We start from the raw sequence: 14,545 nt of genomic DNA, 5'->3' as shown, positions 1-14,545 counted from the left end.
TCTTCAGTGTTGTGTAGTTTTCTGATTACAGGCCTTTTACCTTCTTGTTTAGGTCTATTCCTAGGTACTTGATTTTTCTTGTTGCTATATCAAATGGGATTTTTTTCCTGATTTCTGTTTCTGCAGTTTCATTGTTGGTGTACAGGAATGCCTTTGATTTCTGAGTATTGACTTTGTATCTGGCTATTTTGCCAAATTCATTTATTAGGTCAAGCAGTTTTTTGGTGGAGTCTATAGGATTTTCCATGTGCACTATCATGTCATCTGCAAAGAGTGACAGTTTCATTTCCTCCTTTCCAATTTGGATACCTTTTATTTCTTTTTCTTGTCTGATTGCTGTGGCTAGGACTTCCAATACTATGTTGAATAGGAGTGGTGAGAGAGGGTATCCTTGTCTTGTTCCAGATCTTAGTGGGAAAAGTTTAAGTTTTTGTCCATTGAATATGATATTGGCTGTGGGTCTCTCAAATTTGGCCTTTATTATGTTGAGGAATGCTCCCTCTATTCCCACTTTGCTAAGTGTTTTTATCAGAAATGGGTGCTGTATCTTATCAAATGCTTTTTCCGCATCTATTGATATGATCATGTGATTTTTGCTTTTGTTTTTGTGATGTATTATGTTTATTCATTTGCGGATATTGTACCATCCTTGCATCCCTGCGATGAATCCCACTTGGTCATGGTGGATGATCTTTTTAATGTATTGATGGATGTGGTTTGCCAGTATTTTGTTGAGGATTTTAGCGTCTATGTTCATCAGCAATATTGGCCTGAAGTTTCTTTCTTTGTTATGTGTTTATCTGGTTTTGGGATTAGGATGCTGCTGGCTTCATAAAAAGAGTTTGGGAGTCTTCCATCTTCTTGAATTTTTTGAAATAATCTGTGGAAGATGGGGGTTAGCTCTCCCTTAAATGCTCTGTAGGATTCTCCTCTGAAACCTTCTGGTCCAGGGCTTTGTGTGTGTAAGCTTTTTGATTATTGGTTCAATTTCATCAGGTGTTATTGATGTGTTCAGGCTTTCTGCGTCTTCATTGAGTTTTGGAAGATTATATTTTTCCTGAAATTTGTCCATTTCATCTAGGTTTTCACATTTCTTGGCATATAGTTCTTCATAGTAATTTCTTACAATCCTTTGTTTCGGTGGTATCAGTTGTAGTCTCTCCTCTTTCATTTCTGATTATGTTTATTTGGGTTCGCTCTCTTTTTTTCTTGATGGGCCTGCTTAAGGGCTTGTCAATTTTGTTTATCTTTTTCAAGAACCAGCTCCTGCATTCATTGATCCTTACAATTGTGCTTTTAGTCTCTATGTCATTTAATTCTGCTCTGATCTTGGTTATTTCCTTCCTTGTACTTGCTCTGTGTTGTCTTTGTTGTTGTTCCTCAAGTTCTTGTAGGTGTAGGGTTAGGTTGTTTATTTGAGATGTTTCTCATCTTTTTAGGTAGGCCTGTATCGCTATTAACTTCCCTCTCAGGACTGCCTTTGCTGTGTCCCATAGGTTTTGGATAATTGTGAGTTTGTTTTCATTTGTTTCCAGAAATTGTTTGATTTCTTCCCTAATGTCATTCTTGACCCATTCATTGTTTAATCGCATGCTATTCAATCTCCATGTTTTTGAGTGTTTTGTGGTTTTTACCTTGAGATTGTTTCTAGTTTCAGTCCCTTGTGGTTAGAGAAAATACTTGATATGATTTCAATTTTCTTAAACTTGTTGAGGCTCGTTTTGTGTCCTATCCTGTGGTCTATCTTTGAAAATATTCCATGTGCATTTGAAAAGAACGTGTATTTTGCTTCTTTGGAATGAAAGGCTCTATGTATATCAGTGAAATCCATTTGATCTAGGGCATTGTTCAATGCCACAATATCTTTGTTGATATTTTGTTTGGAATATCTTTCCATCTTGGACAGTGGGGTATTAAAATACCCTAGTATAATTTTATTGATGTCAATATCTTTCTTGAAGTTCTCCAAGATTTTCTTTATGTATTTGGGTTCTCCTATGTTGGGTGCATATATATTTACAATGTCTGTGTTTTCTTGGTGGATTCTTCCTTTGAGTATTATGAAGTAACCTTCTCGGTCTCTCTGTATGGCCCTTGTTTTGAAGTGTATTTTGTTTGATATGGGTATTGCTACCCCGGCTTTTTTTTCCTGTCCGTTTGCTTGGAAAATTTGTTTCCAGTCCTTCACTTTCAGTCTGTACAGGTCTTCTGTCCTGAGGTGGGTCTCCTGTAGGCGGCATATGTGTGGGTCATGCTTTCTTATCCATTCAGCTATTCTATGTGTTTTGATTGGAGCATTTAATCCAAATACATTTAAGGTTATTATTGATACATACCTTTTCATTTCAAATTTTTTGTACCTGCGTTGTTCTCTCTTTTCCTTCCTTTCCTTACAGCAGCCCCTTTTGCATCTCTTGCAGAGCTGGTTTGGTGGAGGTATATTCTTTTAGACTTCTTTTTTCTGGGAGACTCCTTTTTGACCTGTATCTTGATTGATAGTCGTGCTGGGTAAAGTAGTCTTGGTTGCAGGCCTCTGGTTCTCATTACTTGGAATATTTTTTGCCATTCTCTTCTGGCTTGGAGCGTTTGCATTGGGAAGTCAGTTGCTAACCTTATTGGGGCTCCCTTGTATGTTACTTCCAAAAATATGGAATGCTTCATGAATTTGTATGTCATCCTTGAGCAGGGGCCATGCTAATCTTCTCTGTATCGTTCCAATTTTAGTATATGTGCTGCCGAAGCGAGCACTGCACTCAGCTTTTAAAATCTGTTGTAAGCTGGAAAATGAGGTAACTAAGATTTTTAGAAGTATATGAAAAATATGTTACTAGAGTGAATGGTGAGGACCCATCATCTTCCATTTATTGAGTTCACTGTCCTCCATGACTTAAGTAGGTCTCTGCCATTTGAGTGACTTAGATAGTCCTCTTTGGAGCTCTGACATTCCTTTCTGACACTCTGGAAGGTTGGGCTTACTGGATATCTGGCTTCATAGCTGAGAAGTTACTAAAACATGTTCCTGTGAAATCTTTTGAGGCAATATACTGTTTAAAAAAAAAGATTTTATTTATTTATTTTAGAGAGGGAGAAGGGAGGGAGACAGAGAGGGAGAAAGACGTGGATGTGAGAGAGAAACATCAGTCAGTTGCCTCTCCTATGCTCCCTGATTGGGACTGAACCCACAACCTAGGCATGTGCCTTGACCGGGAATCAAACTAGAGACCTTTTGCTTTGTGGAAAGACACCCAACCAACTGAACCACACCAGTCAGGGCAATGTAATAACCTCTTAATTATATGGGATAATGTTTTATAATTTTATCCTTTTTGGATTTCTGCACACACTTGCAAACACTCAAGTGCATGCACACACAAAATGCACACAGACTGCCAGCTTCTATTTTATTTTTTTCTGCACGGCTAAGCTTTGGTGAATAAGGTCTTTAAATTGACATCTCTACATTCTGTCAGTTGTATATTAAGAATTATAACAAAGCAAGGGATAGTGAAAATAAAAATTGAGGACCTTGTAGACAATTGCAGAGTTTCTAGATGGGATACTATATTACACGAATACACACATATTGATTTGGGGAATAAGAGCTATATATAGTTCAAATTCAAGCTGTGACAGATGGGGGTTCACTAGCAACAAATTTGATGACTTCTAGGCACAATTCCAGTCTCTTAAAAAAATTCACCAGATGTAAGGACTCTTGCCATTCTTAATGGATGCACTTTTACATAAATGAGTCCCATTTATATATTTTCTTCCATGGCCAATTATGCTGAAGGCACTATAAGAATTATATTATTTTTTTATTATTTTCCATTTAACTGGTGTATTGTCGTATGGTAGTAGGATGCTTAAGTTGTTAAAGTTGGCTCTTTTCTAGAAAAACTGCTAAATATCTAGATATTTTAAATAAATGTAGGTATTTTAAACTTGAATAAATTCATAACCCACTGAGAACTATTTTTTCTAAATACTTGTACCCTTGTCTTGGAATGGTTTTTAAAATTAAATCTTTCAAAGATGCTAGAACAAGTTTATCTATTAGTCCTTTGATAGAATTTGTAAGAGTCAGGCATATTTTCTTTAGATGACATTATTCCCTTCAATTATTTTCCAGTTTGTTAAATGTATATTTTTCTTTTTATTTAATTTCTAATTAGTCAACTAATACATGACATATGTTTTCCTTTATTTATTTATTTTTTGAGAGAGGAGAAGGGAGGGAGAAAGACAGGGAGAAAAACACTGATAAGAGAAACATCAATCCATTGCCTCTTGTACACGCCCCAACTAGGACTGAACCCACAACCCAGGCATGTGCCCTGACCGGGAATCCAACTGGTGACCTTTCACTTGGCGGAATGATTGCCCCACCAACTGAGCCACACAGTTCTGAGAACATGAAATATATTTTCCTTTAAAAGTATTTCTGGTAAGGCTGAAGCCCCTATTGATGACCCACTATCTATGGGTATCGTAGCTTAGTTAACTTCTGTTTTCTTCTGTACTCTTTCATTCATCTGTCTACAGATGTAAACATACTACCCATAGAAACTCTGTGGGCTGGCATATGCGGGAACATACTGTGCTCAGCATTCTGCAGCTTGCTTTCTTCACCAGCAGGGTCCTCAAAGCCTGGCCATGTTAATGCAGGTTTTGCTTGTTCTATTTTTCTTGCCATCTTCTATTCCATAGCACACATATACTTCCACTTGATAAGCACGTGGGCTGTTTGCAGATTTTTCCTGCTATAAACCATACTTCACTGACGATTCTTGCACACATCTCCATGTGCACATATGCGGAAGTTCATTTAGGATGCACAGTAAGAAACAGCGTTGCTGGGCAATAGAGTATGCACATGTTAATTTTTAATTGATATCTTTACCTCTGGCAATTGACCATTTTAAAGTTTTTTGCCAGTAACTAGGCGATTTTTAAAAAGTTTATAGAGTGAACCAAGTGATATTCTCCTGTGGAACAGAAATAAAGATGGTTTCATTGTGCCCTCTTATGTTTTCATGCTTCTCCAATCTGTAGCTTTCATAGGGTTTCACATGAAGTTTGTTAACATATGTGCCTTGGGAGACACAGCAGTGTTTTTTCTCGGCTCTTGCTTCATCCATTTTCTTTTCTTGTTTCATCGTATTCTATTCCTGTGAATGGAAATCATCCAGTTCTGCCATTTGAACGAATTATCCAAATTTTAACAACTAAAATAGGCCAAACCATGTCAGCTATGGAGAGACCCAGAGGGAGCCGAGGGAAGGAAAGGAGCTGAGTGAAGAAAATGTCATGGATGAAACCAAATTTGGTGCAAAGCCCTTGTCCTAACTGACATAGAGTAAAGGGGTGGCCCTCCTGCCAGATGCTTTTGGCAAAGCCTTTTGAACTCCTGCTTCTCAGAGCACTGGGGTAAAAATAAGGGGTGGAGGAAGGATGGTTTTGCAAGCTAGGACTTAAGGTGCACAGTGAAGCTGCTTTGACTCCCACTTCCCTTTGCCTCTGAAGGGAGCAGGCAACCATACTTCAGGTGACATTGAAACTATGGAAACAAGTCTGGGTCAAGAAGAGGCTGAGGGACAGAATCTGGCCTTATGTTTTGGTAGCACTACTGATTGTGATTCATTTCCTTTGATTTTATATCATATATGATAGCCCATTCAGCCCATTGACAAGTTGTGGTATATAACATTTTCTAGCACCTACTAATACATAGGATGAAATATTCCTGAAGCTCAAAAGAAAATTCCTGTTTAGAAGATGCCTCGTGCTACTTGCTCTGATTGATTTTTTTTTTTTTTAAATGTCAGTGTCTGTTGCCTTTGCTGCAGGTAGCCCTCCTGCTTCCTCGTCGCCTGAGTCCTCCAGTATCTTAGGTTGGGCCACATCTGTTCCCGCAGAGCTTTCCTTTCTCCAGCAGAAAGCTGGTTTGTTTGGCTGACAGATGGGGTTCCCACTTTGGACTAGATGTGCCTAGTTAAAGGGTTTCTGTTTTGAAGCCTGCTGGGGAAGCCCAACTCCATGCAGACCCCTGCTTCCAAAGTTCCCTTCGCGGCCACGTAAAGCAGTATGGAAGTTTTTAATTGACATTGTCTACTGTTAAGAGGGCATAGTGTGGACATCTTTTGAGAGAGTTTACTTTTCCTATGAAGTGTCAATCAGGCTATCACTTCATTGGATAATGCAGTGAGTTTGCTTTGGGGGAAAGACAGGAAGATGTATTAGTGTATCTTTTAGAATCTGCACATCAAAATCCCCTCAGAAGCAACAATCCCCCAAACCTATGTTGCAGTCTAAACCAAAGCTTAAACTGTTTGAGTGATAGGTATGGTTAGAATAACAGTATTTAATGCCCAAAGCACATCAAATTTAGGTGAAGAGGATTCATTCTGCATAATGCCTGGAGATGTCTCCTTATGGTGTGGTTACCTAGCAACAAGTGGAAACTGTATGAAAATGAGGTGCTTATCTGTTGTTGAAGTGGGTGCAATGAAACTTATTACGCCAGCCTGTTTGCTTGGCATGTTATTAAAATCACAGCTAATGTGGAAAGAACTGGAGCCTGTTCCCATTTGATACAGAAGCAGTATTAAATGCAGCTGCTGTAAAATGCCAATACTTTGGTCAGGAAAATAGAAACTTGGATCCTCCTTAAACACCCAACCTTGAGATGCTGGAAATTGATTTATATTATCGAAGATTTCTTAATAAGAAAAGGGCAGACAGAATCTGTAGTGTAATTTAAGAATAGCTGATTGTTTAGATTTCTAAAAAAATTTGGAGAGCCATTTATAGGTTTGTCTATAACAATAGCTTGATAAAGTCCTGTTTCTCCTAACCAAATTGTATTTAATTGTTGGAGAAATTTATCGATGGGTTCCAACCACGGCCTTCTTAAGTTTGTTTGATTTACAGAACTGTGATGCACTGTCCTGTTCCTTAAAGTTCTATTTTTATTTAATCACTTTAAAACAAGCTGCAATGTTTTATAAGATAAACTATTATATATTCTGTTAAATAGACAGTTTTCTTTAGTGCATCATGAATTTTGTTGGTCTGCATTTTAGAAAAGTGTGTTTTACTACAGACCTGTCCTATCACTTTTTTGTATGTGCTTCAGGTAGCTTCATATCGACACCTTATTTCACATACATTTAAAGAATCAAACTGAGAATGCCTACCGAAATATCTTCTTCTGGGCAGCCTGTGGTCCTAAAGTGATATAGCACCAGTTATTCCAGGGATGAAGAAAAGTTCAAGTGCCTCTGTGCCCATCAAATACCTGTGATGACACACAGAAAACTGGCATCCAGGACCTAGCTCTGGTAGCCGCGTTCTGACATTACTTCTGGGGTTCTGGAGTGTGTTTATGTGTAGCGGATGGAGCTATTAGTTAGTGGTGCTATCTTGAAGAATTGCTTTCCCAGGTAATCAGCTCTGCTCATTTAGGATGTCGTTTCCCCACCTTGATATGTCAGCTCAAGAAGCACGAATGATTAATCGCTGCTACTGGACAGCGCTCTAGAATAACTCGGTAAGGGACACCATCCCTGGGCCCTCCCATGCAGTAGGGAGTTTGGGGTGCTCTGATGCAAAGCAAACAAGATGGTAACATGACCAGAATGCTTTCTAAAGCTTATCTGTCAGTGTATAGAGTTGCTGTGGCAACCTGAAGATTTGAAATTCAGAGAAGAGTAGAGCCAGACAAAACCTTAAGTCATGACTGTCATTACAGTGGAGTGGGTGCCACCAACACCTGGCAACCTCTATTATTTCAACTTGTCTCTTTGCACACTTGGAGGAATAAAATACATAAAAGGCTAATACGCATAGTAAACCTTTGGTAAAATATGTGTGTGTTTTACATTTAGATGAGTGAAAACTTTGATAACCCTACCACTTAGATCAGTGTTAGTTAATGTTCAAAGTGAGGTTGCCGTAATACTCTTGATAGAATAGGAACTATGATACAAGGATGAGGAGCACACCACAGTCTCTTTCTAATTACAAAGGTGGGATAGATTGCTGTATATTAAAAAAATTGTCGTCTCTTCTGGAAATGCTCGTAATGTGTTAATCTAAGTTATTTGCTCTTCTTCTCCTTGGTTCCCCCTCTTCTCTTCACTGCATAGCAACAGGAAAATAAAGTTCTAGGTTTTGTTAGGTCTAACAACTGGAAGTGCTTTTCTCTTCTTCTTCAATATGTGATAGGTATTTTAAAATTTTCTCTTCCTCGTTTATGATGGGTATTTATTTTAAGGTGCAAGTACAATCCATAGAGATGAGTGTTACAGTATAGTACTGAGGATTTTCTTCATGGGAAAAAATCCACTGAAGTTTCTAAATATGGTCATATTATTTATGCATATTCTGTAATTTTACTATTTAATGGAAATGTAGAGTTCCCAGCATCAAACTAATATTACAGTTGTCTTCCTTAGTGATTTCCTTGAATGTTGGAAGTGGATGCCCACATAAATCAAAACATATATAAGGCTTACCTTTTGTCTTTGCTGTATTAAAAGTGAACAAATATTTTTTTAAAAACCCACCTGCAGCATTTTCTACATTTATATTTTAGTGTGTTTAGTAACTTCATTTTGTTTTAGGAGAAGATATTTTATTCCAAGTATGTGTTTTAAAACTAGTTAAGCTGAACTTTGCTTGGAATTTTCTGTGGTACAGAATCTTTTGAAAATCTGTTTCTGAATGTCATAAAAATGTATAGTTGCAATGAAACCATAGCAGTCAGTTTCCTGACAGGCACATTAAGCCTGGAATTAAATCTAAAGGGCTGATTCGTTAAAAGCACATTAAATATTTAATCATAAAGATCAGCCTGTAGTTTTTCTCTCATCTTTTCGAAGGGCAAAGTGAACTATTAGTGCCATTCTAAACTGTTGCATTTGTTAAAGGGTTTATACGGATACAACCAGGATCCAGAAATCCAGGGCATGGCTAAGAGGAAGAGAAAACAAATACATGTGTTTAGCTTCTACTGCTGACTTGATAGCTCAACTGCTGTGCCATCGCTGTTGAGATGGGAGCCCCGTTTGATTGGTTATGTTGCAGCTGACTACTGTACTGGGCATTTCTTCAAACCAGCAGAGTGTTGTAATTGGAGATCATCTTCTTGAAGATGGAGCCTTTATTTTGTAGCTTTCTGGGGAGCTGTAATACCTGCCTGCTTTTCCTTTTAATCAGATGTTTGAGTGCTATGGGTTAGGGTCAAATGGGCATATATTTTCATCGTATTCTTACAGTATTTTCAGTAACTTGAGTGTTATGTTTACATAGAAAACTATGCAGAATAGTCCTCTTTGGGGAAATAGTCTCCCATGATCAGCATTTTCCACCCTTGATGAATTTGGGAGAAGACTCTGACACCTATAATTTGTAACCCAGTTAAAATTGTTTACTTTGCCTGGGTGCACATGGACAAGGGGAAAGCTCTTTATTTTACATTTAGCTGTGTGATTTTACTTGTATGCCCCAATGTTCTTTAATTTATTTTCTGAGGAACTAATAACAGTAGCAAGATTTTTAAGTTAATTGCCAGATTCCAGTAAGGAGTCCCATGAATGGGCTGGAAGAATACCCTTAGGTCATAGCCTGTGTGTGGATCTGTGACAGAGTGCTAATTTGGAGTTCACATAATTATTGTACAGAAATATTTAAGATGGGAATCTATTAAGTCTTATCTGTTGAGACGTGATCCCTTTGTGTCTGGCAGGCCTCATACAACAAATTTTCTTTCTTTTAAGTGATCTCTGAAGCTGTCAATTCCATTTGAATGAACTATGCTTGGGGGAACATGTACAACTTTCTCTGGCAATGGCATGCTGCTGATGCCATATTTTTAGAATTAGCTTTTACTCTCCCCCACCCTTCTAGAAACTGAACTTTTATTTAAGCTCCCTGCTGGTAACATTGGAAAGAAAGTTTCTTGTGCCAGTGTTTGCCCAAGTGGAAGAGAATGTTTGCATTTTGTACTCAATGTTCATAAACTTCATGAGTCTTAACAGTTTGGCACCGCTGGTGAGCACGTGTGCTCAGTTCTGAAGGGCAGGCAGAAAGTGCACTCGGAAGGGCTGCTGCTGCTGCTGCTGCTGCTGCTATAAAAAGGTGTGGCTCCAGCGCTCCTCCTACAGGTCAGAGGACGGGAAATCAGAATTCCCTTTTCCTAGTGCTTTCAAGTTCAGTACTGAGGACAGAGATCTATCTTCACTTTTGTCCAGTAGTTGTGAGCAAAAGAATCCTTTCTTTCTTCATTCATTTGGTTAAGTTGAACTGAAACCCTGGTTGATTTGATTTCTCCAGGAAGCATTGTTTTAGTAAAGCTATTCCATTCTCTCTTTCTAGATGTTTGCTTTTAGTAGTTTGTAGATATTTTGCCAAACTCTGATAGGGTGCATTAGGGTCTCTCAACCCTTGCTCTGGAAGTGGTACCACACTTTTAAGTATTTGTAACATGTTATAGGCACAATGTAAAAAAAATCACCACAGTTGGATTTAATATAAAGTCAAAAATATGTTTTTGTGTGCGATGCAGAGTTCAAGGAACCAGGAATTTAAAAAAATCCCTACACAGGTGAGTCATTTGTATAAAAAAGTGCCCCATAGGATGATAAAGAGTATGAAAGAATATGATAGGGAATTAACTGTTAAGTATATGGCAAATGATCTAGACAAGGATCTAAGCAAGAACAATTTGTTCCAAGAATCTGTGTAAGGCGATTTAGGAAGGTGCCCTCTGGCCCCATTTCTATAGCGGCACAGAATCAGGCTAAACGTAACTGCTTTGGCTTCATTCACCTAAGTAAGCCAAGAAGAACATGGCACAGATCATTAAGGTTTACAGCTCGCCTTGACTGATGTGGCTCAGTAGGTTGGCCATCGTTCTTCAAACTGAAAGGTTGCAGGTTCAATTCACCATAGGGGCACGTGTGTGGGTTGCAGGCTGGGTCCCTGGTTGGTGGGCGTGTAGGAGGCAACCAATTGATGTTTCTCTCTCACATCCATGTTTCTTTCCCTCTCTTTCTCCCTCCCTCCCCCTTTCTCTAAAAGTAAATAAACAAAATCTTTTTTTAAAAATTAAGATTTACAACTAAAATGTGAATAACTCAGGACCCACTACCAAAAATTAAAAAACTAACCATGGCACCGCTTGGGGGACACCCTCTCCCCTTTTGGCTGGAGACCTCTCCATCTGGGTACAGATGGTTGTAAGAGCTTTTTAATGACCTTTTCTAATGCTGGTGAATGTGTCTTTGGACACCATCATAACCAATAGACAAGGAGGATGGAAACAGCAGGATGGTGGCAGCTGGGGAATGAAATGCCCTAAATTTGTTAGACATCTGCAGAAACATGCAATTGGTTGGGCATAAAATTATAAACAAAACGGACTGAGTCAATTATCAATACACGCGTGACACCCCTGATGGCAGCTCTAGCAGTATGATGGCAACTTTCAAAGTCCATACCCCTTGGAGCAACCTGTTGAGTATTCCAAAGACGGGCCAGGGCTATTGGATGCCTCCTTCGTCAGTGGGGCCAGTGCCTGGCTGAATGCTTTCAACCAGATGAGGAGCACGGGATGCTCACAGTTGTTAGGAGGCAGTCATGTTCTGTGCTACTGTTTGTCTCCTTGCTTATGTGGTGATCCCGAGTGTCTGTGACTTGCTTTGTGTCATGATACCCATTCTTCTAAATTCTAAGTCAGTGGTGCTTAACCAATGATGTGTTTCAGAGGAGTGTGTAAGCAGCTTAAAAAATTAGCTTCTCCCTGGAGAGGTTAATTCAGTAATTGTGGTATGGGACCCTCAGCATATGCATTTTTTTTAAAGTTTCCCCTTGTAATTCTGCTTGAGAAAACTGAGTATCTGAAGGTAACACTGGAGAATGTGAGAGCTTCTGGACCTGGCCATGGGAAGTCTCAAACTGAATTTATGGATCAAGAAAGTAACTCGCTATGCAGATAAATATTATTAGGGGCTTGGGCACAGTTGAGATCCAAGTGGCCTAAGGACAAAAATGTGTTCCCTTGATCAATCCTTATAGAAGAGCCAGTGACTGATTTTGGGTTTGGATGGAAGCCACTTCATGATTCTAAGCATCTGTTCTCCGCTCTGGCTCTTCCCATTTAAGGTCCATTCTGTTGAGTTCACCCAGTTTAACTAATCAGATTACTGAGTCTCAGGGGCTTATTTTCAAGTTGATGGTCAATGATTTCTTAATTACCTAGAGGATTCAGCTAATTTCCTACGTTAAAAGATCAGATGGGGCATTGGCTTTCGTAAACTTGCCGATTTTTTGCAAACTGGAAATCTCTGATGATTGTAATTTATAATATTTATTATGGGTAGTTTGAGTTTTAAAAATTCAAAAGGCATATGTCTGTTTGTGGTATGTTTCTTTAAGGCAGGGAATGGGCACCAGAGGGAGTTTTCAACATTCTTTTACCTTGTACTGGGATTGGGGAAAGAGGGGGAAGGTAGAAATATTGTTTAAAATTACTTGAATGCTTCAGTGTGTTTATGGGGGATTAAACACTATTGTGAGAAAGGAGAGTGGGTAGGGGATCAAAACAAAGGGTCAGTCTAACAGAGAAGAGGCAAATGGTTGGAAATTATTTAGGAACTGGAGAAAAGCAAAAGGTGTGTGATTTTGACAGTCTAAGGATGGAATGAAAGGGGAAGGAAATTCTAAATTATAAAAACTTCAAAGGGGTCTTTGTGGGAAATATAGTATAACACAAAATTAAGAGGTACATTTTCCTTTTTGTTAATACATCTATTTTTCACCCCTTATTGATCTTTTCTCTTGCCTTCAAAATAATCTTTATTGTGCATTCATTTACAGGATCCAGTTAACTCTGCAGTCTTTTCTTCCCTTCTGTAATATTTACATTCCAAATTATGATTTAATGGGTTCCTGAATCTTTTATCTTTAGATTATGATGTTGTATAGTTTATGTAAATATTTGTCTGGAGGTGCTTTAAGTACTTGCCCTGTAAAGTCTCACATTTGAATTGTTTTATTGCAGTCACTCTGTTTAAATTAAGCCCTAATCTCCTCAGTCCTATTGTCCAGGTCTCACTCTTGGCTTGGGTTTAATGGAAATAGAATTTGGTTGGTTGCTTAATGTGGTATGTTTAGTTTAATTTCTCAGGTAGTGATAAACATTGGGATTTGGGCTATAGGTTCTTTGACATTAATATGTATAAATACTGATCTCAAATACGAAACAGTTTAAAGTGTTGCCCCAAATACAATTTGCAGCAGTGTATTTTTTAAGTTTATAATATATGGTAACATTTCTGGTTCATATTCTGTTGTGGCTCTTAGCTGAAGCAAACCCCCAAAGGCTCATGCTTTCCTAAGGCTAACAAGATTGTTTGGAAGTCTGGAAGGGGTAGTAGGTTTGATATTTATTTCTCAGTTCTCATGTACTGTAGGATTTTCCCAAATATAGCCATTTTGACTATAAATAGATCATGGGAAGCAGTAGACTAGTGGACTGTCTGTTCTTATTAAGGCTAATCATATAAACCGCTTGAATGTTTCAATCCTCTTATCCCCTTGGGCTATATTATTAAGGAACTTTCATTTTCTTCTGTGCATTATCAAAATATACAGAGCATAACCATTGAGCCACAAGTGACCTTTGCATTCCAGGATGGGTAAAGCAAATGTTTTTCTCTCAGTGTCTTCATAAAATCTTACTTTGTTGAGGAAAGAATTTTTTATATGTGAAGGGTAGGAGAGGAGGGAGAACAAGTGTTTGTCCTGCCCAGTAGTTGAATTCCTTTACTACTCATCAATCTTGCTTCTAACTCACTTCTGAGTATAGTGTAGAGAGAGCCATCCTATAACTTGAGGTAGATAGGTGTTTAAGTGTAAATGCAACATCTTTTCACTGCGATACACACACTTGTTATGTTAAAATCTGAGTTACCTCTGTCAGGGGTGATATAGTTACTTTTGCACAGCAATGAATTACTTCACCACAATTTTCCTATGAAAAGTGAACTCCCTTAGTCATATGTTGCATTATTCAATTAACAGTGTTTTGATTTGCATTTAACTTTGCAGGAATTGACTGTCAAGGTGTTATAACAGTTTAAGGAGCTACTGAGGGGAAATTGTGTAGTCTTCAGCCAGACAGTTTTCAAGTGAGTTGAAATCTGTTTTCCTCCAGATGGTTTAAGAAAGGCATGTATTGGACCACATCTTCCCCTAAATGTTTCCTCCTCTCCTGTGTTTCTTCAAACACACCTACAACTGACATATTGGATGATTTTTAAATCTCTTTATATTTAATAAGTGTCCATCTCATAAGCCACTCAATTCACTGAAACTGCTTATGCTATATTGTTTTAGAAACTTTTCCTCCTTCTCATCTCTATTTCATGTTTAATTGAATGCACTGTGGCTGATAACATTTAGTCTAAACAATGAGTTGGATAGTTTGAAAAAGCCAGAATACTATGCAGAGTGTTTTCTAATTTTTTCTTCCCTAGCT

The 14,545-nt window shown here is 38.3% G+C and overlaps 1 protein-coding gene and 1 non-coding gene across 5 annotated transcripts in view; one reads left to right on the top strand and one right to left on the bottom strand.

Moving 5' to 3' along the window:
- Positions 1-14,545, top strand: part of CADM1 (cell adhesion molecule 1) — a 396,491-nt gene that overhangs the window by 89,702 nt on the left and 292,244 nt on the right. The window lies entirely within an intron of this gene.
- LOC112314424 (U6 spliceosomal RNA) lies at positions 2,642-2,748 on the bottom strand. The gene has a single exon (XR_002975787.1). It is a non-coding gene; the product is annotated as a U6 spliceosomal RNA (small nuclear RNA).

Source organism: Desmodus rotundus, chromosome 5 (assembly GCF_022682495.2).
Source record: "Desmodus rotundus isolate HL8 chromosome 5, HLdesRot8A.1, whole genome shotgun sequence".
NCBI classification, from domain to species: Eukaryota; Metazoa; Chordata; class Mammalia; order Chiroptera; family Phyllostomidae; genus Desmodus; species Desmodus rotundus.
The sequence above is the reverse complement of the archived record's forward strand: the minus strand, read 5'-3'. Positions and strand labels throughout refer to the sequence as shown.